The sequence below is a fragment of the Prinia subflava genome, chromosome 1 (genome assembly GCF_021018805.1).
Source record: "Prinia subflava isolate CZ2003 ecotype Zambia chromosome 1, Cam_Psub_1.2, whole genome shotgun sequence".
NCBI classification, from domain to species: Eukaryota; Metazoa; Chordata; class Aves; order Passeriformes; family Cisticolidae; genus Prinia; species Prinia subflava.
The window spans coordinates 42,914,130-42,941,186 of NC_086247.1; the positions used below are offsets into that span (position 1 = coordinate 42,914,130).

At 42.5% G+C, this 27,057-nt stretch overlaps 1 protein-coding gene across 7 annotated transcripts in view; it reads right to left on the reverse strand.

Moving 5' to 3' along the window:
- Positions 1–27,057, reverse strand: part of DTNA (dystrobrevin alpha) — a 222,719-nt gene that overhangs the window by 144,831 nt on the left and 50,831 nt on the right. For 4 of the 7 annotated variants that reach the window (XM_063394688.1, XM_063394706.1, XM_063394680.1 and 1 more), the window contains exon 2: positions 23,070–23,143. The exons of the other annotated variants lie outside the window; for them this stretch is intronic. The gene's annotated coding sequence lies outside the window, so the exon portion shown is untranslated. The remainder of the gene's footprint in view (positions 1–23,069; positions 23,144–27,057) is intronic. 7 annotated transcript variants of the gene reach the window in all.

Genomic DNA, 27,057 nt, shown 5'->3' on the forward strand with positions numbered 1-27,057 from the left:
CCCATTTAGACAACATAAAACAGACCCAGCAGCTTACAGCACTCACTCTTTGCAATTTGAGATGCTGTATCATTCCAATGTCCAAGAGTAACAGACTAGCCCTCTGACTTGAAAAGGGCCAACAGGTTTGAAAATAACTCCCATGGAAACTTATTTCACTGAATATCTGCTTTCAGTCCTTTCCTGAAAAGATTTTTCCTGATTGTTAGTTTGTTTCTTTGGCCTGCTGAGTCAAATGCTACACAGGAAGAAATGTGAAAAGAAAATGTAGCCCAAACAGAAAACTTGCAGGGTAAAATCCAGCACTAGACTGCAAAAACAATCAAGCTGGAAAACAATGCAAAGTCAAATATAATTTGCTTGTTCTTTCTTTCAAATACAATTTTCTGCAGTTTTGCTGGCCATATATGTATATATATAAATATATACATTTACATATAGACATAAAGACAGAGCAATACATTGATGTATGTGAGCCAAATCCCAAAAATCTCAAAGCTCTTCTAAGTGTCAGAAGAAGCTGAATTCAGAGTGTTTTACATTGGAGGTTTTTCAAGTAAATAAGTGAGAAAGGGGACAAACAATAAAATTTTCATCTTCTGTTATGCAAAATCAAGAGTAACGTCTACTTCTATATGCAGAAGTGAAACTTCAGCTGTATAAAATATTCACCTGACTTCAACAAATCCAAAGGATTGCACTTTCAGAAGGTTCCAGGGGATTCTCCTTTCTGGCAACACCTGAAAATAGACCACTGAGGGGGAGTGAAAACTGGGGTGCCTCATAAAGATGATGCCCCCAAAGTTTGGTTAGCTACATCTTTCATTCTGGTCTTAACCTACAGAGTATTAGGTTTAATCTAACTACACTTTCCAATCCCATATCTAAAACTAAAGCTGCTGTTACCTAAATATATATATGGGTTTTGTGTACTGCATGGAAGTTTTTAAGGAAAGCCTGTCATGCACCCAACTACCCCGTCTCCGATATCACAAAATCTTTCCATGAAAAGTTAATTTAAGACATCAGTGAGTACTGTATTTATTTTAGCAAAGACAGCAAGAAGAAAAGAAATCAGTAACAGCATTTCACTACCACTGGCCTCCACAATCAAAGCCATAGCAAGTGTGGGGTGAGTCGTGTGTCTGGCTTGTTCTGCTTCCTTTGCAGCTGTGCCCTGGCAAACACACTGGACACACAGAGAGCACGTGAAGTTTGGTACCTATATAGAAAAGTGCTCAGATAGACCCCCACAACTGGCGAATGCCTGAACTTGTCAGGTTGCCTAGTACAGAGTAGTGTAAACCTAAAGCCAAGAGGATTGATATTTTCAGGTACTGACAATGCTTTTACTCTACTTGCTAAGCTAAGCCTCTCTCATGTCTCCACATCAAATGTCTAGGTGTAAAGTATCCATTGGTATTTTAGATGGCAATTTTTTCCTGCCTGCATGAAGAAAGACAGAATAAGCATGCATTAAATCAAGAGCTTTCCTTGCTTTTGGTCCTTGTGTGTTCTTCCTGTTCTCTGTAGAGCCTCTGCTCACTTGTCCTTGCTTTGAGAAACCAAAGTTTACAATGGAACAGCACAAGGAGCCATAAGCTGCCCCTTTACCATTAACTTCTGATTTTGTGATGGTCAATTTTGATTCTCATAATTCCTGTATAAGGAAAGCCCCTCACTTTTTATGTGGAGATGTGTCCTCCCTGTCTGTTCCTTCGCTTTGCCCTTTGGCAGGCGAGATAGCCTAAAATAATCTGATGGACAGAAACACAATTGCTTTTACAAGCACAACACTTGATTATATATTTGTTTTGAAAACAGTTTCCAGAGCCTAGAGTATGTCAGCAAAAGCCAAAGAAAGAGTGTTGATGTTGTTACAAGGTCAGCTCTTCAGAGACAGTAGGCAGCAGTGTTGGCACTCTGACAAATTATCACCATGGCAAAGATGGCAGCTCTCAGGCAGTGATTCAGCTGCTTTGACAATACCAAGGCTACAGCTAAATGTGAAGATAAGTTACTCATACTCCCTCGCACACACACACTCACATGCACTCTACCTTGGGAGTTTCTTAACGTCTTTTTTTTTTCCTTTTTAAAATGAAGTTGCAGGGTTTAAGGAAAAATAGAAGCCATGTGCTTAAGGCTGACAGACCACAGTGAAAGTTCTTTCTCCTCATACAAATATATTCCGTGCATATATACACCCACCTACACAGACACGTCCTATTGACAGGATACTATCATAAACAAGCTTTTCCTTAAGCAGTTGAAACAGTGAAATGTGAGTCTCAGAAGACTTCCTTCCTCAGTAGATAATTTCCATCTTCCCCTCTCATTAAAGTAAGGGCTTTTGCACCTTTGTTTGTGGGGGACAGGCTGCAAGAGCCTCCAAGGCAAGAGACAGCATGCACAGGGGCTACACACATGGGGATGGTTGAGCTCCCAACATCCAACTGCTCAGTCCTGCTCCTCTTTTGCTCTCTGGGGAACATATTTTGACATTTCCCCTGTGCTCAGTTGCCAGATTTTTATGACACTAATAGCTCTGCGTAATTCCGTAAGTATTTTATACATACCTTGTCCTCTTGTTGGTACACAATGAATACTTGCATCTCTAGTGTTAGCAGTGCCATACTTCTGTACTCCACATGGCACCAAAAAATTTACTGATGGAGGGAGATCTTTAGAGGCTATGTATAAATTGCAAGTGCTCTTAAAGCTACAATTACAGGCAGGCTTTTGGAAGCTGCTCTGTAAAAATGTACAAATTCCACTTGGGCTTTTTTATTGGGATATTTTGTTTTAAAGTCTCTGCTTTTGTTTAATTTTGTGGGTCTGGGAGGATACTTTAAAATCTGCAGGAATGAAAAAACAGCTTGAGATAAACTACCTTGAGTAAAGCCTGCAGACTTGTTAGGAGACATTGCCAGCACTATCTGCTCTGAAAAGCCTTTTTCCAGGCTGGAAAAAGCTATAAAATTCACTTTGCTATACAAGGTGCTTTGTTCTTAGTCTTGATATTAAAAAAAAGCTTTTGTATCTACGTGTGCCCTGCAGCCTTGTCCTCGCTCCATGTTAGGGCAAGAACGGGGTGTGCATCAGCTGCCTCCTCTGCCTCTGCCTTGGCCTGCATCCAGCAGCTTGTAGCTGTTCCAGAGAAAAGGAAAGGAAACCCAGCACAGGGAGATCCCACGCACCCTCACCAAGGCCCAGCTGGGACCATGTGAATCAAGCCTTGATTTACCATCCAAGATGTGCTTCAACTGGGAAAATATTTCAGCATTTCTGTGTGAGCAGGTTTTTCCCCAGGAAAGGTACAGGGATGGCTGCTGAACTGTATGGGAGCACATGCCCACGTGTAAGGGCCAGGACCAGGACAGCGCTGCAACTACCAGGGTTGGGCACATCTCCCAAGCACACATGGCACAGTGGAGGCTCTGCTACTTCCTTGCTCAGAGGAGTTTACCCAAGGAAGAATTCTATCTTTGAAGTATGACCCAACTAATCATCCTCCAGGACAATGTGGACCCCCACTGCTCTCTCCCCACTGATAGCCCTTAGACTGCAGTGGGTACACAGTGTGAAGCAGGAGAATGCAGACATCTGGCTGCTTATAAAACAGCAGCACTAATGGAGTTTTCCTAGCAGTTGCTAATTCCAGGAAGTCTCCTCATTTTCCTATGAAGAGCCATTATGAGGAGTATATTAAAAATACTCAGAAGTGTTTAGAAACATAAGGATCTCTTTCTAGCAGTACTGGGGTCTTGCAGTGGTTCAGAACTCTCAGGAACAAATCACTGTCTAATGATGATAAGCATCTCTATGCATCTGACACTGAAAGCTAGAATTTTGCACAAAGTCCTCCTGCACCAACAGCTTTTGTATGTACATGTCTCCATCCTTCACAATCGGAGGTCATGCAGCCATGCACTCACTGCCCTATTGCTTCTTTATCCTTTGGTGGTTTTGGTGTTAGTGAACAGAACAGGCTGCAGACAAGCACAGCACAGCTGAATGCTGTGCCAGTCTGCCCACCTTCTCCCCTTCCTCCTCAGGATGCCTTTCCAGCAAGACCTGGACTTCTCTGGAACAGCCAGTGTGGGTTGCAGGAAGGTCTCAGTTTGCACAGGCTGAAGCAGTAGGGGAAGACAGGCAGAAAGCCAAGTCCGCTACAAAACTTGGCTGTTTTTCCAAAGGAGAGATTATCACTTTTTTTTTCCCTTTCAAGAAGGTACTTGTCAAGGGAGTATTAGTGGAAAAGGAAAGACAGTGCTGTGTTCCTGTGCCTGTGATCAGGTATGATTACAGACAGAAAAGATAAATGTACTTTCAGTGAGTGCAAGGGCCACTGTCAAAGCCACAGGAAAGGTGGAAGCATTCTCCCATTAGGGGAATACATAAAAGGCAGGAGAGGAAAGTAAGCCAGGCAGTGTTTTCAAAATGAGAACGTACATACGGATGCAGGAGTCTAATTTTAATCACCCACGTATGAAATGCTTGGCCCAGCTCCCAATCTTCTCTGAGCAGGAGCAGTTGTGTAGGATTCCCTTTCCTGGCAGGTGTGCAGGTTGTTCCCTCTCCTCTGCAGTGGGGTCCAAATGAACGCTCTTGACTCTTCTCAAGGGGAAAAGAGATGCAGTAAGGAGGAGCCCCCCGTGCAGCAGAGCACTGGCTCCTCTCTGGCAGTGAGAACAGACACCAAGACTCACAGCCTGCTGGCAGGTGGATTCCCCTCCCACCACCATTGCTGCTCTGCAAGCAGGTGGCCAGGTCTGGAGGAAGCCTCATTTCCCATCACCCACACGCACACAGATGCCAGTAATACTCCTCTATCAGGGTGGGAAGCTATCACTAACTCCTTGAGCTGGGGGAGAGTCTCTGAAAGGAGGGACTTCTTCCTTGCTAAGGGTGCCATATGCTGCCTTATACTTCAGAAAACTGTAAATGCACAAAAAAGAGGACTCCCCCTTTATTTTTAACCTGATACCTATTTATCCCAGACACGCTGTTCAACACACGCTGTTCACAAGCAACAACATTAGGCCTCTGTTATTATTCTTACAGGTCTTGGGCCTTAAAATAAAAACCATCCATGTCTAATGAGGGGAAAAGATACTTCAAATAACTACAAATTACATTGCCCAGATGCAGAGCTGCTCCTTTTGTTACCGTTAGGCATCAGTCTGAAGATCAGCAGAAACGTGTTTGCTAAAAATTGATAATCACTGACTTCCTGTTTTATTTTTAATACATGCTTTGCAGATTGTCTTACCCATTCGAGGAAATGATAGCTCTCATTTCATTGCTGCTGACACTGTTCTGCTGCCTCACAGGAAAGAAAATCAAGGAAAATAAGACCAGTCTCACAAGGAGGTTAAAATGCATGTTTGTTGACCCAGGAGTACTGGACAAGAGGGGCAAGTATTGACCAGCAACATCTTGCAAGCCCATTCATTACCCAGCTGCTGGAAAACCAAGTATCATAAATATTTCATTGATTTTCAGGAATCTAAAGCATAAGCCAAGGTACTGAGATTCAGAGACCTGGGAGGAGGGGAGAGGGAAATGCAAGAAAGGTTTTTTTCAGAACTAGCTGTGAGTAGCTCATCCCATCTCTGCTTAGAGATTTAAGGCCCAGTCACAGCAATGCTATTAAAATCTTGGATAAAAATATTCCTTTAGAAAAACTGGAACTCCCATAATCTAATGGGAGCCAAAATCAAAGCAAATGGCAACAAAAGCAACTCCACAACAAAAATATGAAAATGCTTATAGATCCTGAAAGCAAAACACACCCAACTATATACTGTGAATCACAAATCACTGCCAGCAGCAGGAAGTATTTCAACACTCCACTGGAGTTTGGACTCAGCTCTACTTAAAATTTTATAGGGGAAAAACAATTTCAGTAATTCCCCTTTGTAAAAATAAATTTCCACAGGCAGGCAAGTCTTGGGTTAACCAGCTCCAGGAATTCAGTTCCTGCCTCAATGAGAACACTTTCAGCGATGAGATATAAAGGAACATTAAATAACTCTTCCCTTGCAAGCTAAAAATAAAACACGTGAGTTCCTGCTTCCTTTCAGGATGCTAAAACAAGCCTTCAAACAGTCACTTGAAACACTGTTTCACCGGTTTGTGCTACAACTCATCCTTCACTTCAATTTATTTTCTGTCAGTCCTCGGCAATTTGTACAGAAAGTTCAAAAAATGACTGGTGTGGGTATTGGCCACCTATGAAAAATACTGCCTCTCTCAACTCAACAGATAACTCTTGCTGTGCTTGTTATATTACTGGGTGCAGAAAGTACATTCAGTTCTTCCCCATCACAGGCACACACTTTGCCAGTGCCCCAGCATCCAACACAGGCAAGGCTCCCCTGCTCTCCACACACACCCAGCATGGGAGTTGGTAGGTGATCTGACACATCCCTCATCCAAAAAGGCAGGGGGCATTTTAGTGTCCAGAGCTGGGCACTGCCCTGTGCACCACCAGCCCCTTAGCCTACACCAGGTATGTCTCTCCCCATCAGTAAAATCTTATTTGCATGTAAGATGGTGGTATGAAGCCTTTTGCAGTGTGCCAGTGCAGCTGAGTGTGGATTCTTTGTGCTGAAATACTGCAGGAGAGTCTCCTGACTGCCTGCATCGATTCGAGGAGCATCTGCCTGCCTGCAGAGCCCGGGGCGGTGAGGAGAGCTGGAGCCAGCTGTGTTCTGCCCTGCCTTACTGCTGCCAAGCGAGCAGGATGCAGCCAGGACCAAAGCTCTGAAATCCCAGCTAGATCTCCTCCGTGCACGGCGGGAGGGAGGAGGGGTCAAGGCGAGCTAAGAGCTGTGGCACACCGAGCCCAGAGCACCAGAGAGGCGAACAGCCAGGCCACCAGGCAGCCCTGCCAGTCCCACAGCCCCACAGGGACAGATCCGGCTCCACGGAGCCGACTGACCGAGCAGATTTATGAGGAGGCGGAGGTCCACGTGTGTGCTCCAAGCAGATAAACTCTGGTACCTCCTGATTCATAGGCAGGGTAGTAAGAAGCTTTCAAAGGCTGAACACTGGTCAGAAACTATTTTCCTTAATCGCCTATTTATTTTGTCCTTTAAAAGTATGCTGTCAGGAGACAAGGGTGAATTACAAAAACACCTTATCTGTGTTTTTCAAAGATGTCATATTACTTAGGGGACCAGTAAATTTAGCTTTGCACACTGAATATTCAACTGACCTGGTCCATTTAATCTGTAAAACCATTCAAGCATATACAAGGCTGTGCTAAAGCCCCAAATCCTAGCCTGTGAAAAAAATCCTTAAAGTTGATGTTAAAAATGAGAAAATAATTTATTTTCATGTCCAATTGGTTAGTGAATGAGGGTACTAAATAAGTATCTTGTAATTCAAGGAAACTGAGGACAAAACATGACATTTAGGAAGGGCATTTGAGCACTTCTTTACTAGCAGAGTAATTACCTGAACAGAGTAAAGCACATACCCGTGTGTTTACAACATCATTGGTGAGAACAGAAGAAAAATACCTACAACACCATGGGTTCCCCTAGTGCTTCCGAAGAATTCAGTAATGGCTGGATAAAATCAAGAACCACTTCGCCATTTTTAAGGACTACACAGACAAATATATTTTAATACTTTTTTAATACTTTTTTTTTCTGCTAGTTTTCAAGAATGTCTCACAGTCTTCGCAGTGTTGTATGTTCAGTGGTGTCTAGTCTGGGGCTAGACACCAGGAAAGAATGAAACGATAGGAAAAATAGTCTAAGATTCAGTTAGATCTATCTAAGATACATTAAGTTTCAAAAGAACCTGGAAACCAAATGCAGTACCATGTAATTTAGTCTTCAAGAGCTGATTAACTCTTTTCTAAAGAAGATGGAGTTTAATACAACACCCCACTCCCCCTTACATTACCCATCTTCTAAACAGTAACTTGGATAAATCTGGTGGGGATAGCAGCCGAAACAACACAATTTCCATCTTAATCATAACAATATACATAGATTTTTCCAGTCTGAACTCTCGCTCTCTGAGTAGTGGTGGTGGTTGGGTGTATTCCCTCCTTGTATTGGGCCTTAATAGCAATTAAGTGAATTGGGTAATGACTCCAAAGCCATGACAAATGAAATGCTCAGCACACCAACAAGGCTTGGTGGTCACTAATTCCGTAACAAGGAAAGCAACTACAACACTTAAAGCACATGATTAACAGTGGTCAGAGATCAGCCACATGAAATTATGAAAGAGTTTCTTACTATTTGGGAAGGTCCAGCAACTCCCTGAAGGTAATTCAGACTTCCCAAAAAAAGCAGCTTTTGTAATTCTTTGATGACTCTCAGGTTCAATACACTGAAGCACAAGTGGGGAGACCTGATGAACTGATTAACAGCCATAGTTGGCAGAGATAAAACTTAGCAAGAGAATCCCTTCCATTCAAGGGCATTGGCTAAAATGGAGAAACAAGTCTCTTCCCTCTAGACCTTCCATTTAACACAAACAAACAAGGGCCAGAAATAACATTCCAGATGGAATGCCTTTTTTCTTCTTTTTGGACTATATTTTTATAGAAATTGGAACACACTGGTTTACATCTTAGGACCCCACAGGACTTTTCCTACAGATACCATTACTTTTTAAAACCACTGAGGTGGGCTCTTGTGCAACGTCCAGATCCTCCACTACCAAATGACCCATATGAACACACACCATGGCCAGAGAACGCACATCCAAGATTTCCTAGGGAGACAATGCCACCAGAGAGAGATTTTGAGTTTTAATCTTCTTTCTGACAACTATAAACAACAGAAAATTAAGTAGGTGGTTAACACCCATGTTCAGGTGGCTGCTCTCACAGGAAAAGGATCTATCTTGTGGAGGCAGCAAATGAACCGTGTCACAGACCTGCAGAGTGGCTGTGGTTGGGGAGGACCTCTGGAGGTCATCTGCTCCCACCTCCTGCTTGAACAGGGCCACTGGGAGCTGCTTGCCCAGGACTACTGATGTACTACCCAGGAACCCCTCAGTTCTTTCTAGCATGATAGTACTACATTTACAACATCATTCTCAGGATAAGTTTTAAAAGCAGAGAATTTGTAAATGTGAAACAACAGCACCATTAAAGAAGAACTAAAATGCTCTTCAGAGTTTAGTTTTTAAGCAAAACAGATGCTTCACAGTGCCACAGTTTAGCTATATGCCCTGCACAGATGCAACAAAAAGCTGAAATGCTGATTTTCTGATTTGAAAAAAATCATGTTGTTGAAGTTGAATAACAGCTGAACTACAGAGAACCCAGGAAACAGGGCAGTCTATTTAGAGCATTAACGACATTTTGTTTACTGCTTAGGATGAATTCATCGTGCAAACAGTCCAAAGTGAGATCCTGGCAGGCTCTGAACGTGCTCAGAGAGGCTGAGGCCAGAAACATTCTACATCCATATTAGGCTGTGGATCAACTCCTGAGCTGGATACAACAGTTCTGCTCTGCCTGAGACTTTAAAAGCCCAGTGATGGCAAATCACATGCAGAACACCATTATCCAAAAACTTATTTGATCACACTGTGGGTGTGTTAACTATAGAAACACGAAACTATGAACACTGAACCGGAAACCAAAGCTCCTGCATCACCCGACTGAAGGAAGGATGAGCAGAAGGATTCTTGTGCCCAAGGAAAATGAAAATATTTGCAAATTAAACTAGAAACTTTACCCCAAAGCATGAATCTCATATATATGTCAAATCAAATTTCTGATTTATGCCAAGGAAACTACAGAAGTAGCCTGCTTACTCAGCACAGAATTTATTTCTAAGAAAAGAAATAAATCTACCTCCCTAAAAATGTCACTATGTTTATTGTTATGATTAAACTGCAGAGCGTTCAGCAGTTTTAGCTGGCCTATGCAGCAGTGAATTTTTCTTTCCTTAAGCCTTTGGATACTGTGGGTAACATGAACTATAGAATAGTTTGTGTTGGAAAGGGCCTTAAAGATCAGGTAGTTCAAATGCCCAGGCCATGGGCATGGACACCTTCCACTAGACCAGGTTGCTCACAGCCCCTTCCAACCTGGACATGAACACTGCCAGATATGAGGCATCCACAACTTCTCTGGGAAACCTGTTCTAGTGTCTCACCATTCTTACAGTAAAGAATTTCTTCCTAATATCTAATCCAAACCTACACTCTTTCAACTTAAAGCCATTCCCCCTTGTCCTATGGCTACATGCCCTTGTAAAGTCTCACTATCTCCAGCTTCCTTGCAGATCCCCTTCGGGTACCAGAAGGCTGCTCCAAGGTCTTCCTTCAGTCTTCTCTGGGCTGAACAACACCAAATCTCTCAGCCTGCTCTATCCCTGTGATCATCAGTGAAACAGAGCAAAACCAGATGGGCAGTTCTACTACATTTAAGCTTTCCCACTATGCCCATTATTATGGTATTTGAAAACAACAATTTGGGCAACCAGAAAACAGATCTTCACATTACAGTTAGAAATGGATACAAATTTTGGGCACTTAATTTTAACAGTATGTGTGGAATGAATTGTCTGCTTAGTATCGTGCATATGAACAAACATTTCCTTCACAGCCATGACTCAGGAAAACTCCTCTGAAAAGGAATGAAAGCTGTGCAGTGCTGGTCCTTCAGTTCACCTCCTGACTGTGATTTCTCTCACATCTACGTGCAAGCACATCCTGACACAATTTGGATCTACTGGAATTGATGCTGACAAGCCCTGGAAGCTCAGTATCCTTCCAAAACCAATTTTTTCCCATTTGGATTGTTTAGCTATTTGCACACATGCATCAGTGGTATCCGGCAACTCCAGGACAACAGAGCTACGTGTTGTTACCCAATCCACAGTAATATCACCATGTTATGTACACTGAGGTACCAATAAAAATATTTCTTTGTAAACAGAGAAAACAGAATGCCAGATATAGAGGAATTTGGAAAAAAAAATTAATGCCAGAAATTAGGGCTTCAGTGATTTACTGCAGCATACCAAGTACAGTGCTGGGCCCAGGAGACAAACTTTTTTGTATCCAAGGTCAAGATTTCCCCACAAATATTTTGATGGCTTTTGAAAGCAAACGTTTAATGTGTTATGAAAAACCCCACTGACAGCAAGATCCTGCCCAGCAGAAGAAAAGCAGTCAAGCTGGGCTCTGGCTTTTCCCAGGGCAGGTTTGTTCCAACTTAACTCCGGAGCTGTTAGGGGGCAGGCTGCCCAGAGTTATTCAATAACAGCGTTCAACAGGGTTCATAACCACGTCTTGCAACACAATGGAAAGTGACAGCAACCAAACCATGGCTTCTTCTTTATCTGGTCCCATCTCCCTGATAAGAATATGTCTATATTAGTAAGTGACACTGGGCAAGGATGTGCTCCTGAGAGCTGGAGCTGTTGCCTTCACTGCTACAACACCACAGCATCCCTGGCACAGTTGTGGGCCTAAACAGCCCACCTTGCTCCAGAGGGCTCCTGGGCAGAGTTTGGGAGTTTGCAGAGTAGAGAGACATTTCCAGCAGGCTGTTTGCTTGTGGCCACCCAGTCTAGAGACTGAGTTCAGCAGTATGAACACGTGCTGTGCCATCCTAGTTTGTCCTGGTGCCAGAGGCAAACCTCTGGTGTGTTTACTAGGATAGGGTGTCAGTCAGTGAGTTATTTAGTATGTTGAGATCTGCACTTCTTCAGCTAGATATATGAATCTGGATGCCAGTGCTCTTTCCAAAATGATATAAAAATGACACATTGCTTCAAAAAGTTCATTTCCAAATCAGCTTTTTCCCTCTAAAGTATTAATAATAATGGTAATCAGACTAGCTGATTTATCTGAAAGAATTGCAGCTTTCTTTGTAGTCTTTAATACATGTCCTCCACAACCATGAGTGAGAACCCTGTCAGGTTGCTCAGACCTAAAGCTGCTTTTACGGAGATTATATCCTTTATTCTCACTGTTTCTGTGCTATTTTTTTAATGAGCTGAACACTAAGGTGCTCTCAGAAGCCAGAATCTGACCCAATTAGGGCAAACTGTCCTTCTTCTCTAGCACTGACCATAGCCTTGGAGCAAAAAACAAAGACAGAAATCACCCCTGCCCAAGAAATTGCCATGCTCTGGGATATATAGAAACGAAACTGTTTGGCAAGACAAAGCAATGCACAAACAGAACTCATGTAGGCTGCAGTGCCTCATAAAAGGTAAACTTCGGTTTTAATAGCTTCTCTAAGAATCAGTATTTTACATTTGAGTATCCTTAATTCCAAACAGAAGTTACCAAATGAAAAGAGGTAGTAGTAAGGTAGGACACATCCTAGGAGAGTATGAAAACAAAGATGCTCTAAAAATACTAGCTTCTGCTCCTGAGGGTAGAAGGACTGAAAGTACCTTTTAGCTAGAAAGAGAAACCTCAAACAAGACAATATTTTTCAAAGGAGTTTTGGAATATGCTGTGCTACCTATTAACTGATGACATATGCCATGTGAATGAGCTGTATCTCATTTCTTCATGCAATGCCTATATATTTTTTTTTTCTTTTTCAGCTGCATAAGGTGCAAATTCCTGGGATGAGGAGCACATCTCACAGTATCACATATCCTGAGAACCATATCCAAGAGCGACAGTTTCAGTTCCTTTATCATGCAGCCAGAGGCAAAGTTTCATCTGCAAAGTTATGTTTACTGTCAGTAGAGTGAGTCTACTTGAGCTGACATCCCAACTCCACTTCCCAGCTGATAATCTGAATAGTTTTGTTGTGTAAAGGCCACTTGATTAATATGACTGGAGAGTAACTGTCACAGAGTTTTACTTGTAGTTGCACTGCCAAGATTTTAAATGTTTTTGGACCTAGGACATTTTTTCTGTCTTTTAAGCCTTCTTCTCTGAACCCATTTGTAGACAGAAACTTGTCTGCTAACAAAATCACAGAATGGTTTGAGTTGGAAGGGACATTAAAGACCATCTAGTTCCAACTCCCCTGCCAAAGGCAGGGACACCTTCTGCTACACCAGCTTGCTCAGAGCCCCATCCAACCTGGCCTTGAACACTTCCAGGGATGGGATTCACATCTGGACAACCTGTTCCAGTGCTTCCCCACCTATATATTTCTTCCAGATTTCTAACCTAAATTTCCCCTCCTTCAATTTGTACTTATTAGTCCTTGTCCTGTCACTACAGGTCCTATGAAGAGTCCCTCTCCAGCTTCCCTGTAGGCCCCCTTCAGGTACTGGAAGGCTGCTGTGAGGTCTCCACGCAGCCTTCTCTTCCCTGGGCTGAACAGTTCCCAATTTCTCTGCCTGTCTTCACATGGGAGGTGCTGCAGTCCCCTCACCGACTTTTGCTGCTCTGGACTCAGCCCAACAAAATGCTGTGGTGAGGCTCCGGTCAGAGCACCTGGGAAGCGGCAAGATACCAAGAGAAAAATCCTGCTCGTGCTCTGCTCTCCCACTCCCCTCTCCAGCCTTCAGCAAACACCCAGCTGCTGCTTCTCGTCACAGACATGAAGATTTGTATCTCTGCTGCTCCATTTGCAAAGGAGTCACCTCCACACTCCATTGTATCTCAGACATCAAAGCGAACATTCTGAGTCTCCGCTATGCCAACAGCTACGTCAGTTTTAGGGTAAGTGCTGGCAACCTCAGCACCATACAAGCAGAGCTGACGACTCTGGCACCCAGCCTGGCCTGCACAGCAGTTATTTCTGCACACACGAAACCACTTGCAAGAGCAATATAAACTCACAGTTGCTCGTATCTGCACATCAGCTCGTGCTGTTCAGCACCCTTCTTTTTGTAACATGAGGTTAACAATTTTCCTGCATTATTATGTGGGAAATATGTTTATCCATGGAATTTACTAGTTACTCTCCTGTCTTTAATTGAAGTATTTTGGTCTAAGCAGCTGGTTATCCATTTATTCAGGTAGGATTTAAATTGAAATAATGACCCAGTTCAGCACAGCTTTCTGAAACCCTTAACACATTGCTTTACCAAGGCCTGTGGGTCACGACACAGAGTATGTAAAACTGACGCTTTTCCTGAAGACGTCAGGAAGGCAACCTCTGTCTGGAGTAAATTGCTGGGATGTAGGATGTCTTCATTTTACTTGTTTCCAAACATGTGTTCCTCTGTAGTGGGAAAATCTGCCTCACATTAATAAAAGGCTCTTTAATGAACCACTCGACTATGATATTTTTAGTTGTCCAGTTGATGAATTATTTTATAACTTTGGAAACTGTTTGTAGACTGGAGTCACTGAGATATACTCATACCCTCTCCATGCTCTTTACGCCTTGGCCAGGACACTTCTCATCAAGCAGTCAAAAAACATGGGGTCCAGTGAAGTAAAATGAATAACAAATAAACACAGAAAATCTTATGAAGGAGATCAGAAAAAAATCCCAAACCTCTGTTATTATGGATAACTGGGGGCAGGACCTGTTGATTTATGTTTTAAGATGCTACGACCCCCACTTACCAGAACTTTGTTCATGTTTTCATCAGGTTCAAGTTGAGTTTCTAAAAAACACAATTTCCTGCAAACTTTATTATTATTATTTATCCCTAAACCATTACTACCAGAGAGGAAACTGGAGCAGGAGCAGCGAGTCTGAAAGCAAGAAGGACTATATAAAGATGATCTTTTGAGGGGAAAGTGATCTCACAGCTTTATAAATTGCAAAGTTATTTTCCATCATAAAGAACTTATTTAGGCAGACCTAAGAGGATTGGGGGATCAATAGAGAAATGTATCCAGAAGTATTATGCAGCTTAGTAAAAAATATTAACTCTTTGCTAACCCCAACATGCAACATTCACACTGATCTCAAGCAAACCTACTCACATGAATAGAATACAGTAAGCACGGGGCATTTACTAAGTAGGAAAAAACATTCATCTAACCACACTGAACAAAACAGGCATTGAATCAAAAGGCTCTTTCTGAAGAAAAGGGAAATTGCTAAAAGAGAACAGCAACAACAAAAAATGCAGAGCTGAACAGAGGTGTAATCCTAACATCAAACACACTAATGACAGCGGGATTATTTTCTACTCGGTACTGGCCAGTGTGCCATAACAAAAGTTTTGAAGTGTTCACACATTCATCTTCCTTCTGTTTGCCTTTTTCTGACATCTGTTCAACTAAGGGCTGCAAGTATGGTAAAACCCAGGAGCTTTGAGAAGCAGTGCTTCATAAACTAAACTTAGAATGTAAGCCACTTTCTTTCCCCTGAGACAGTAATGTCCAAGAACAAGCAGAGTTCCTCTCCCGCCCCGCTGCCCTGTCCTACCAGAGTGCTGCCAGAAGTGTAGATGCCATAAACACATCATGTGAGAAAGATGGGAAAGCCCAGTGTGCTCTGGGATCCTCGATCAAGGCTGTTTTGAATGCTAAGCAGTGTAATTACTACCAGAAACTGGAGATTCTGTCACCTTTACTCCACAAAACACGGACAATACCACACTATATGCAGAATTATTCCTGAGGAATTCAGGAACAGAAATGCTATGTGTTTGTTGGCTTTAGTGGCCTCAGTGTTTAAGAGACTGGAGATGTCAAAGTTCAGGCTGCCTGTAAAGCTGCAGCTTTGCCCTCAGCGTGTGCAAGACTTAGGGGTACAGCATTTGACTTCTCAGTACACACCTGTGCACTCAATCCATGTGAAGACAAATACAGCAGAAACCCTGACAACTGCTCAAGGACCAAGGAACAACTTGGGTGCCACCAGCACACCTGCAGACTCCCCAGCACCCATATAGAGACTGGTTCCATCAAGGATCTTCATCTGCAGCCAGTTCTTAACATGGATAAGCTGCTCTGGATTTATTTTCCCTTCAGGGCTACTGTGCAGGCCAAACAGGCACATTTCCACAGGGACAAATAAGAGAAGTACTACTCACGCAAAGGTCATGTGTTCTACTGAAGTTTACATCCTTGTTCCAGTGTAAAAGAACACTAAAGCACACCAAAGAAAATAATCCAAGGTTTTCTTTAAATGTGAAGAAACCAAACTTATTTTTATGCCAGTCTTGTCCTCAGTCTTACTGAATCACTTTTGCTGAAATATTCAAAAATATTCAGGCTGAGGAAAACAGCTAGCTAGAAAAATTTCAGTTCAGACATTAAAAGTTTTACAAATACTCTGAAAAACTGTAAGGTACTATAATGGGAACTGCTGGGCAACTTTCCTAATTGGTGGTGCTACCAATCTATTACACAGTCAGGAATTTACACATTTTATTTATCATGGACAACACTGTGAACGATTCTACACTGAGCTGAAAACAGGCAATAAAACAAAACCAGGAGGGAAGCAGAGAGCAGGCAGAGCTGCCAGCTGAACCTGGACAAGCTCCGTAAAACTGTTTTGTGGCCAGTCTGGCCAGCGAGAGACACCGAAGGACAGTATCTTGTGTCTGCCATGGCATTACAAAGCTATACCAGCCACATGCACACACATATTGCCCTGATAAAGAAGGCTTTCACAATATGAATAGTCTGTACCTCTCCCAAGGTCATGTGCCTGAAACCCACAGCCAGTCAGACTGACGCTTGAATACGAGCGGAGCCGTACAGGCTGTCGAGATAAAATTATCACAGTCCTATTTCAGCAGACTGAAAAGAAACCTGAGATGCATGTTCAGATTAGCTGCAAGAAACAGGATCCCTGGACAAGCAACAGGCAATCCTATCAGCATGCTGTAAGGAAAACTTGAGCAGGTTTCACCCATACCAACCTCTGGAGAAAGAGGAACAAAACAGTTCCTTCTTCTGAGGCAGTAAACGAGTGTTTGCAGAGCCATGTGATGACAGTGTGGTCAGAACCGTACCTCAGATCTATCCCTGTGACTACAAAGAGCACTTGGCATTGAAGTCTCCTTTCCTAATTCACTGGACAGACCTAAAATGTTTCTACAGTGACACACGTAGGACATGGAAGATCCCACCTAGGAGCTAATTTCTGAATGTATTGGTTACAGTTCTCAGGAATTTGAGTATCTCCAGGCCGAGAAAGATTAGATTTAGGATTGTGATAACCTATTTAATTCCCCGAGGTCATAAAGTTAAGCTGTAAAGTTCTTGCATCAGGTCAAGAGAACTCCTGACACACCAGAAACTCTACTTCATGATGAATTACAGTCAGATAAAGCTGTCATTTGAGAGATTATAATACCAATGTTCTACTCAATAACCATACTTGTACAGGATGTTGCTTTTATGTCTGTAAGTGGGTTTTTGCACCTCTTACCTTCAGTAATGTGTGATCCTATCTTTGGAGTGCCTGTTACACTAATAGGAAGTGACATTTCCTTACCAAGGGTTCAAATTTTAGTTGACCTTCCATTCTGCCCTGGACAGGTGAATGAATTGGACTGTCAATTTTGTAATAACTACTTGAATTTTACTTTTAATAAGATTTCCAGTGCAGATTATTTTTTGAGCCATTTTACCCATCAGGTTTTTTATAGGGCCAAAAGAACTGTTGTTCTGGATCATGCACATGACAGCATAAAACAAGGATAAATTATAAGATTTGATAGATAGGAGACAGAAGATAAAGAATTCACCTTAACAAACAGTTGAATTGTGAGTACTAAGGTCTGGTGTTGAAAAAAGAACACGAGATACCTGGTAAAGAGTTATGTGTGACTGCCATGTAGACTTTCCACGGCCTTCAGAGTTAGAGATGCTCAACATCTCTGAAAAAGGACCCAAAGGGTAATACTGCATTTAAAGCCATGAAAAGTTTATGTATGCAATGCACTGTCTCCTACCACAAATACTTCTAGAGCATAAACAGGGTTATTTACGAGTGAAAAAGAAATGCATTTATGAATGAACGGATGTGCTTTCTAAAAAGCCATTAGGGCAGAGGGCAGCAGCAGTCAGAAGAAGGGGGGGCTCCTTTCCTAACACTCAAACAGTCTGGTCTCTTTGGGGATTTGATCCCATGTGGAAAGCTAACCCACAAAGCCATCATGGAATACCTTCATTTTGGTCTTTGCCAAAGACCATCTCCCCTCCCGGCCCCACAACCACACCATCCAGTTTATTCAAGAATGCAGCTGGCCAGCTGAAAACAAGAGGAAATGCCTTTCTCTCATCACTCTTCAAGCAGAGGGTCTGCGAACGGCACTACATTTTTAGCACTTCGGCCTACAGTGGGGTCATGAAAATGGGAAAAATGGAAGAATCACTACAGAACAATCGGAAAGCACAGAGCATGAGCCACATGCAGTATTCACCACAATGGGGCTGAGGATGGCATCACAGCCAAAGGAAATTTGGTTTAAATTGCAAAGCTCTCACGGTATCATCCCACTGATGTGATGGTTTTAGCCAAGTTTCACTAGACAAACTCATTTAAATAAGCTTGTCATTTTAAGTATTGCTACAGGAATCACAATTTCTGCACTTTCCAGCATGACAAGCAGAATGGATTTAGGTTGGAACTAACTTACTTGTTGCACAGAGTTTTCTTTCTAGAAAATGGCAGTTTCTTTTGCCCAAAGTTTTGCAGTTAAAAAAGAAGACAATTAAAAAATGTTTAATCTGTTTTCTCCTGCTGCTTTTGCCACTTCATCCAATGTTTGGAAAGTCCTGCTCTTTATTTAAAAGCTGAGTTATCAGATGTGGTGAATAATTCCCCAACACATCTATCTGATTTGTTGCCTACATCAACATGGGAAATTAAATGACCCAGACTGTACCTTCATTCTACTAATGGAGTGGAAAGCTGCTTCAAAACAATTACAGTCTGCAGCTGATCCTTTCCCTTGCTCTGTTTTTCCTCCAAAGCAGGGGAGCAGAGGCAGAAATGCCCAGGGAAGAGTGCTCTGCATCTCTGTCCAGTGGTGACAGAACTCTTAATGATAATATTTCTGCTCCAAAAGCAGGGGTCAGACCAGACCCTATGCTGCAAAGGTCTCTCACTCTACTGGTTTCACCACAAATGTGCACCACCCCAGGAGCATCTTCATGGGCCACAATTGACAAACCCCAATTTCTCTGCTTCCTCCCTGAGCTGTGCAGGTACAAGGCAGCTCTGAGTTAGTTTCAGCTTCAGCAGTTGCTAAAATGCTGTGCATCATCACTGGGCACATTGTGGTGCTAAGTGAGCTCTGCAGCTTGTGACCGGCATTGGAGTACATCCCACCAGCCTGGGAAAGGGACAGAGGGGAGCTCATGTTGCTGTCTGCTGACACGTGTCCTATGTCTGAATGGGGAGTAGCAACACTACACCTTCACACAGACAATTCAAAACAAGATTTCTTGAGCCTCTCCTCTCCTCTCCTCTCCTCTCCTCTCCTCTCCTCTCCTCTCCTCTCCTCTCCTCTCCTCTCCTCTCCTCTCCTCTCCTCTCCTCTCCTCTCCTCTCCTCTCCTCTCCTCTCCTCTCCTCTCCTCTCCTCTCCTCTCCTCTCCTCTCCTCTCCTCTCCTCTCCTCTCCTCTCCTCTCCTCTCCTCTCCTCTCCTCTCCTCTCCTCTCCTCTCCTCTCCTCTCCTCTCCTCTCCTCTCCCTTGTGAAGAAATGACAGCTCAGCTAGATTTATCAGACTTCTGTTCACTTGAGAGATCTGCTCACAATGACCACAGATCCTGACTGTGAAAGGATCTCAGCACACAAAGTCTTTCATCATGAGCAGCTCTGTAGAAATAAAGAAGCACCAAGCATACTGTGGACTTCTCTAAAAGACAAAAGTTTGTTAAATTTATCTGTACACATATATATGCATCTGTCTATATACATGCATACATATATACTCACAGTCTAAAGCTACCTTAACCTGGAGTCACCCAAACTACTGTAATTGAGCTTTTGTTTTTCAAATCTGTGACAAGAATGTGAGGATGGAAACTTAAGAAAGTTTCCAAAGCCCACAAACATCCTCAGTGAACAGGCTTTTCACTTCCTCACATCCAGAGTATTAAAAAGAAATTATTTTAATAACTGATTCCTTATAAATTATTAATAAATGTATTGTATTGCATGTAAGTGCTCTCCTGTTTCTAGGAATATCTTGTTGGGTAATATTCACATTTGTGATTCATTGCATGTTCTTTTATAATTGCAGTGAAACAATGGTTTCTGGGTAAGTGGTTTTAAAAAGTTTGTTGGGTGCTACAGGAGATCAAAGTATAATAAAACTTACATGGAAGCAAAAGTCGTGCATGAATAACAGCACCAGCTCTAACAAAAGACTGAATAAACACATGTAATTCTAAACAGGATGGACTGAATTTTTCATCCCGCCAATTCATCGTGGAAGGCTCCATTCAGATGAAAAGGCTGAGCAGATAAGGCTGCACGTATCACCACAACCATTTGCTTCAAAAACATACATACACAAGCCTGGGTTCCCATGGGCAGGGAAACTCTCACTGCAAGATGCCAACACAGACCTTTACACACGGAGTCTGGGATCCTCTAAACAGAGTAAATGCTCTTGTAAAAGCAGCCTCAGCAAATAGTAATGACTGAACCAGACAGTCTTTATTTCAGTGAGCAGAGAGGTGGCCAGAGTAGCTGAGATAGCCTTAAGTTCATATCCCAGGACTATCAAGAAGCAGAAAACAACTGCCAAATATGTCAGATATGACACTTCAAGATCCAGTCACCTGTTGTTTTGTATTAATGAGGGAAGACACCAAGGCAGTGGCTAGGAATGAAATTTTTCTTTGCTGTCAGAAATTAAAGGAAATATTTTCTGTAAGCATGGAGTAAATAGAGCACTGAACAACTCTTAACAGCAGATCACTCCCACATTCGGCCAAAATTCCTCACAGCTTCTCCAGAACTTCTACTACTTCCAATACAACCCCGGTGGGCACTCCTGAATCTCACTTGGCAGTCCCAAAAACTAGAAAAAAAAAGGGGTTTAAGCTTAGCCATCTACATTTGGAACCAAAATGCTTAGCTGCAGGGCTTTGGCATTTTTGAGAGTAAAAGTAAATTGCAAGTACAGTGATCAGCCAGTGAGCAACAGTCTTTGTGGAATTAGTCACTCATCCAGACTGAACACAGAACACACAGGTTAGCTTACTGCTTCCCAAATATCCAATAAAAATAAAATCCGAAGAGGACAGCCTAATTTTGACTTAAACAGAATTCTGACTGAAATAGAAATGAATTCTGACCTAAATTCTGACTTAAACACAATTTTTCTGTGCTCTTTTTCTTAAACAGTAGAGAGAAAGAGCAGAGAACAAAATGTGTCAAAAGCAAGGGGCCTTTTTTCCAGAAAATGATACAGTTAAATGTTATAAATTTTTTTCAGAATAAAAAGAATGCAGCAAATAATATATTTTACCTATATAATGTTTGGTTTTGAGCAATTGTACTGAAATGCAGTGTTTTGAATGCAATATTCCAGTATCACAATAATCCATTAATACAGAGCTATGTGGCTATTATTTTGTCAAAATAAACTACAGAATGGAGAAATCTTAGAGGCTTAAATTGCTCTGGGATTTCTGGATAGCCTCTTTGCAGAAATACTAACCTAAAACATAATGTGAAAAAAGCAACAACTAAGGACATTCAGACTGAGTGTCTTTCTTCATTCCCAGGTGAACAGAAAGCTCCATGACTTGTGTCCAAATATTTTGAAAGCATCAGTACAAAGGAGTGACAGGTATTAAAGATACCACCTTCCATGATTACATGAACTGTATCAGATTGAAGAAATATTTTTTTCCCCTTGCTATGGTAGTTATTTTCATTTCCCTCAACAGCAATCTAGTCTGCTATGGAATGCAGTGGCATTTTAAAACCTGAAGTGTGAAGGTCATGAACGGAATTAACACAAAGGGTAAAAAATAACTCAAAAAATGTAGTGCCAATATTTATACAGCAGTTTAACAGGCCATAATCATTATGAAGTCTGTGAAATTGTTTGTGTATATGAAAGGCTTCAGGGGGATGAAAACTGTAGTAAAATTTGATGTGCCTTGTAATCCCTGGATGAAATGCAAGGCCCTGCCTGCAGGAACAGCTCCTGCACTAGGAAATGCTGTTCTGTCACTGGGAGAGATATGCAGGTGAGACTGTCCAGCCATGTCTGGGCTATGGATGCCAGGAGCCTGGCCAGGCCTGTGTGTGTGCCAAGCTTCCCACCCCACAGCCTGAGACAGCCCAGGCAGGACCACCCCTACTGCCGGCCCTTGTGCTGCACTGAGGGAAATCCAGGAATACCAACAAAACCAGAGAAGAGGTGCATTCAACAGGCTCCTTGGTGTGGACAGTGGAAGAAGCAGGAAATGTGCCAATTGTGCCTGGGTTCTCAGCACGCTGTGGGACCGCAGGTAAAGGCTGGCACGCTGCTGTGTTTCTGCCTGCCCTCTCGGGTGCCAGCTCACACAGCCCAGGTGCAGCATCGCTCTCCCCCCGTGTCTGCATGCTCTGTGACTCAGTGTCGCCTGCACCTTCATGCTCTACTGTTATACAGTACAAACAGGGAAAGTTTTCTGCTGAGGCAACAGTCAGTACAAAGCTACCAGAAAGACCCCAAGCAAAAGCCACCTAGAACAACAGAAGAGAATTCAGAGTGCACAAAACAAGTCTACACCGTTAATAGTGTTGTGTGAACAACTTAGCAGTCTTTTTCTATATCCAGCCTTTGTGTTTTAGTACCAAAAGGTATTAGGAAGCATTCAAACACCTCAGCTTGACTCTAAGAGGCTAAAAATATTAACAGATATTGCATGTGGAATTCCTTTTCTTTTGTAAGCTTCAGAAACACATGCTTTGAAATCCCCAGTGCTCTTCCATCAATGTGGAGGTGACTAAATGTTGCAAAGTGCAAAGTTACTACAGGGCAGATTCTCCTCTGCTTTTCATTACATTGTACAGCTGCTCACATCTGTACCATGAGTTCAAAACTTGAATACAAACTGTCTGACAAAACTCTGCACTGTGTACCAAGGAGCACCCAGCCACATTTTCAAAAGCATTTTTTTTATCTTCAAGAAGAAATGTTTTCAGGCATAAATCATATTTCTCCAAACTACTGCCAGTACCCAAGCACTCCCCACAAAGACAGTAACACCACACCCTACCCGTAGAAATGATGCTCCTCCGATCGCTTGCTCTGTTCCCTGCTTCGTCTGCCTCAGAGTGCCCAGATCAGATCCTGCCCCGGAGAAAAAGCAGAGTCAAAGGCTTGCGATACTCAGAGCCGAGTCCTGGAGCCAGGCTGCAGGAGGATCAAGGAGTGCTGGGCTGGAGCAGCATGGATGGGAGATGTATCAAAGCGTCCTATTGCTCAATCATCACACATAGGTAATTGAGAGCATCTCAGTTTGAAACTGCTGGTCACCATCTGGTGATAAAACGTGGAGACGCCAAGTGAGTTAAAGCAAGCTTGTGCATACCAGCATATTTCAGTTACACTACATAATGAAACCCATCATCACCTTCATTCATACTGTGGTGTCTGTCCCAGACTTGCAGTTTCATACAATTTGTGTTAACTTTTTCTCTCCTTAGCTTCAATTACAAGCCAATTTCATCTTTCCATCACATACACATAAACATAACCTTCCAACTCAAGACACTTCTAATATGAAAGAAGTTAAGAGAAAAAGAGAGCAGCTGAGACCTACAAAGTCATGCCACTCCTAAAAACAGGCACAGAAGTCAGGCATTGGCATGAATTTGCTAAATGATGCAAAATTAAAGTGTTAAAGAAAAAGACAGGAGTCTGGCCCTCCCCCTGCTTCGAAGAGCTTCACACAGCTCTGCGGTGTGAATTACAGAATCCTGGGACAGCAGCAAGATGAGGCCTTGCTGACCTTTAAAACAATGAATCATTTCCTAACATGATGAGATGTTTCAAATATACGTAACAGCTTTAAACACCCCAAGCACTCTCCTTTTGTTTTTGCTACATCTGAAATATTTGAGGAAAATGTAGATGATATCTCTAATTTGTTAATTACCAGCTGGCTCCTACCATGCATTATTAAGCTACTATGGCAGTGACTAATGCCTCTGACAATACTAAATTACCAACAACACCTTGTGGAGGAATGTGACCTGAGCAGCCTAGAAAAGACTACCCGCAGGTGTTTATTTTCAGATAAAGATGGTTTATTAACTCAGGCATACGACAGCAAACATTAAGTACCACAATAATGCCCAGGTCTAGAGAAGGAGGGTTGCACCCCAAACCCCAGGTGCTGCCTACCCCATGAGGCTGCCATGCCCCATGGCTGGAGTAACCCAGACTGCAACTCGCTCCCAGCCCATGGCACAGATGTAAAGGAGGAAGAGTACCCAGGACTTTTCTCCAGGAGTGCTTTAGCTGCAGCTGTGGCTCCCCGCTAAGTAGCTTGGGCAGGGTGCTGGATGTGTGGACATGTACCTTGCACCCATGTTCAGGACTCCTCCACTTCCAGACCAGCAGTCCCAAAGACTTTGAAACAGGGAAGATGAAGACAAAGCAAAAGTCATTGGCCACAGAAGGTCCCTCTGCACATCTGCAGCCCAAGCACTGCCCTTTTCCTCTCACCTTTCAATACAGGTCTTTTTTTTCCCCTTTTTTTTCCCTTACTCTAAGCAGCTTCTGCCAAATTGATTAAACTAATAACATTATAGCTTGGACAGGAACTTACACATCTTAGTCATAAGTGTGTGAAATAACATTACTCTCCTTTCCAAATCCTCCTGGAGTGGTTAGGAAATCCAGTCTTCTCTTGTGTGTTTGCATTATAAAACTGCTGAACAAACCTATTCTGCTGTAATGGGAAGGGACACATTTTCTTCCCTAGTCTAAGTAGGTCAAGGAAAACATGATGTTGTGAGGATGAAACTGTTTTCCTCTGTCTTCTTTCCCCTAATGGCAGTTTCAAATCACTCCAATTTAATTATGTTTCCAGTGTTAGCATAATAACACTGTAAGGTTATTAACAACTGATATATTGGTGGTCCTAAAGTCTGGGGTTTGTACTTTGGGCTTATTTTAGCCTTAGGTATAGACACGTAATTCCTACATATTGCACATCCTGGCAAAGTTAAGAAAAGCCTGCAAAGAAATCTGGATGTGAAATGCAATGCATTATGAGGCACAAAACTTTAACTCTCAGCTCTGAGATTGACACTGAGCTTCTACACCAATGTGATCTCCTTTTTAGGATGACATTCTGACTATCACCTCCTCTAAATCTGTGACCAGTGAATTTTCTCTGAATTAGCACTGGCGTAAACAAAACCAGAATATTTCCAATGGAATTACTCCAATTCATAGAACCTGGAGACCTCTCTGTGTGCATTTCATCAGGAGGGACTATCCAGTAGCTGGAGAAACATTCAATTTGCAGCTATAGTTGTCTGAATACTAAATGCAAACTAAATGTGATGGCAATAAAAACACATTTCAGGGGAGAACACCCCTCTCCTCAATGAGACAAAGGGAAGAAATTACATTACACTAAAGAGAGTACACACTGCCCAAAGTATTATCAAAAGAAATGTTAAACAAAACCAAAAAATTGAAGGTTGCTTTTCTACTGTCTATTTCAGAACAGATGGTGTAAATTAGTTTTGTTCACATTATCTGAAAAAAGAAAAAAAATTAATTCACCTCATGTAATGCCTGTTGCAAGCTCTCACTCACCCACTCAAGCACTCCAAAGGCCCCCCTCTGCAGCCAAATGTTTGTCATAGCAAAGGTTACATGCTCTTACTACCCACTCCTTGTATCCTTGTCCTGAAAACAACAGGCCTGCCTAGGACAGTAAAGCTAAGCACATACAAGTGGACACCATTCTGTCCTCAGTGTGAAATTTTTACTCTATCAAACCCCATGACTTCAAAGGAAACTCAGATTTCATCCGAAGAATCCAATTACATATTTCTGATTTAGGATGGACTGTCAAGTGCCAGCTGACAAAGTGATCTTCCCAAGTATTTCAGGACAATGATATTCGAGATGAAATGCAAAGCCAGCTGTTTATGCCTTATCTAAGGAAGATTTTAAAATGAGGAAATTATATGATGATTAAATGCCTCCTCCACCTAAGCCAAACACATTCCACTCTGCAGAGATCTTTGCAACCAGAATTTAGAAGGAATGTGTGTCATTAAAATAATTCCATGAGCAGTATTATCACCAGTATCGTCAAATCATAGGGATGGTAGGAAAGATATGTAATCCACCTCTCACCGTGCAATAGTCAGATACATTTTGTTCATGTCTATTAAAGTCATTCCTAACACTTCCAGTGATGGAGACTCCACAAGATCCACTGGCAGGGTATTTTGTGGATAGAACTTTCACAGGGTTTACCTCCTCTTCCTTGTTTCACTTTAGATCCATTTCTCTCTGTCCACAGCACAGAAAAGAGACTGCTGATCCAGTCTTTGCAACAGCCTGTACTGTGCTGTCTGTGCTTGAAAACCTGCCTTTCTCCTACTCACTCCTCGGCAGGCTGCTCTTCTGTAGGCACAGAAAACATAACCCTTCCAGTGTTTCCCCCGGGTTATGTCCTATGGATCTCTGATCAGTTACCTGCCCTCTTCTCCACATCCAAAGCAGTCAGCATTTCCTTCAAGAGCAGTGCTCCAAACTGAACACAGAACTCCAGCTGAGCACTCACCAATGTGGGGATTGCTCCCTGCAGGCTGTGGTCCCACATGCAGCCCAATACTGTGCTTTCCTTTTCCCCCTTTCTATTGTGCAACAGCTCAACACTGCCAATTCATTTTCAACTGGAGATCCGCAGTAACTATCCTTTCCTGAAGAGCTGCTGTCCCACTGGCTGTTCTCCAGGCAGTACTGGTGTCAAAAGTTGCTCAGTGAACCTTCTGGAACTACACACCATCACTGCAGCTTCTGTGCACCCAAGAAGACTGAAGTGCCCTTGCAACGCTGCTTCACAAAAGGCACCAAGTTGTGTGTAGTTTTTCATCAGCACATAGTGCAAAACACTGGAAATCCATCAAAGATTGGGCCAGGGAAGTATAAATTTCCCCACTTTTTAGTTTCTCTATCCACCAGGAGCAGAGTGGAAAAACAGGTAGGACTATTTCTTCCAAGACTGAAAT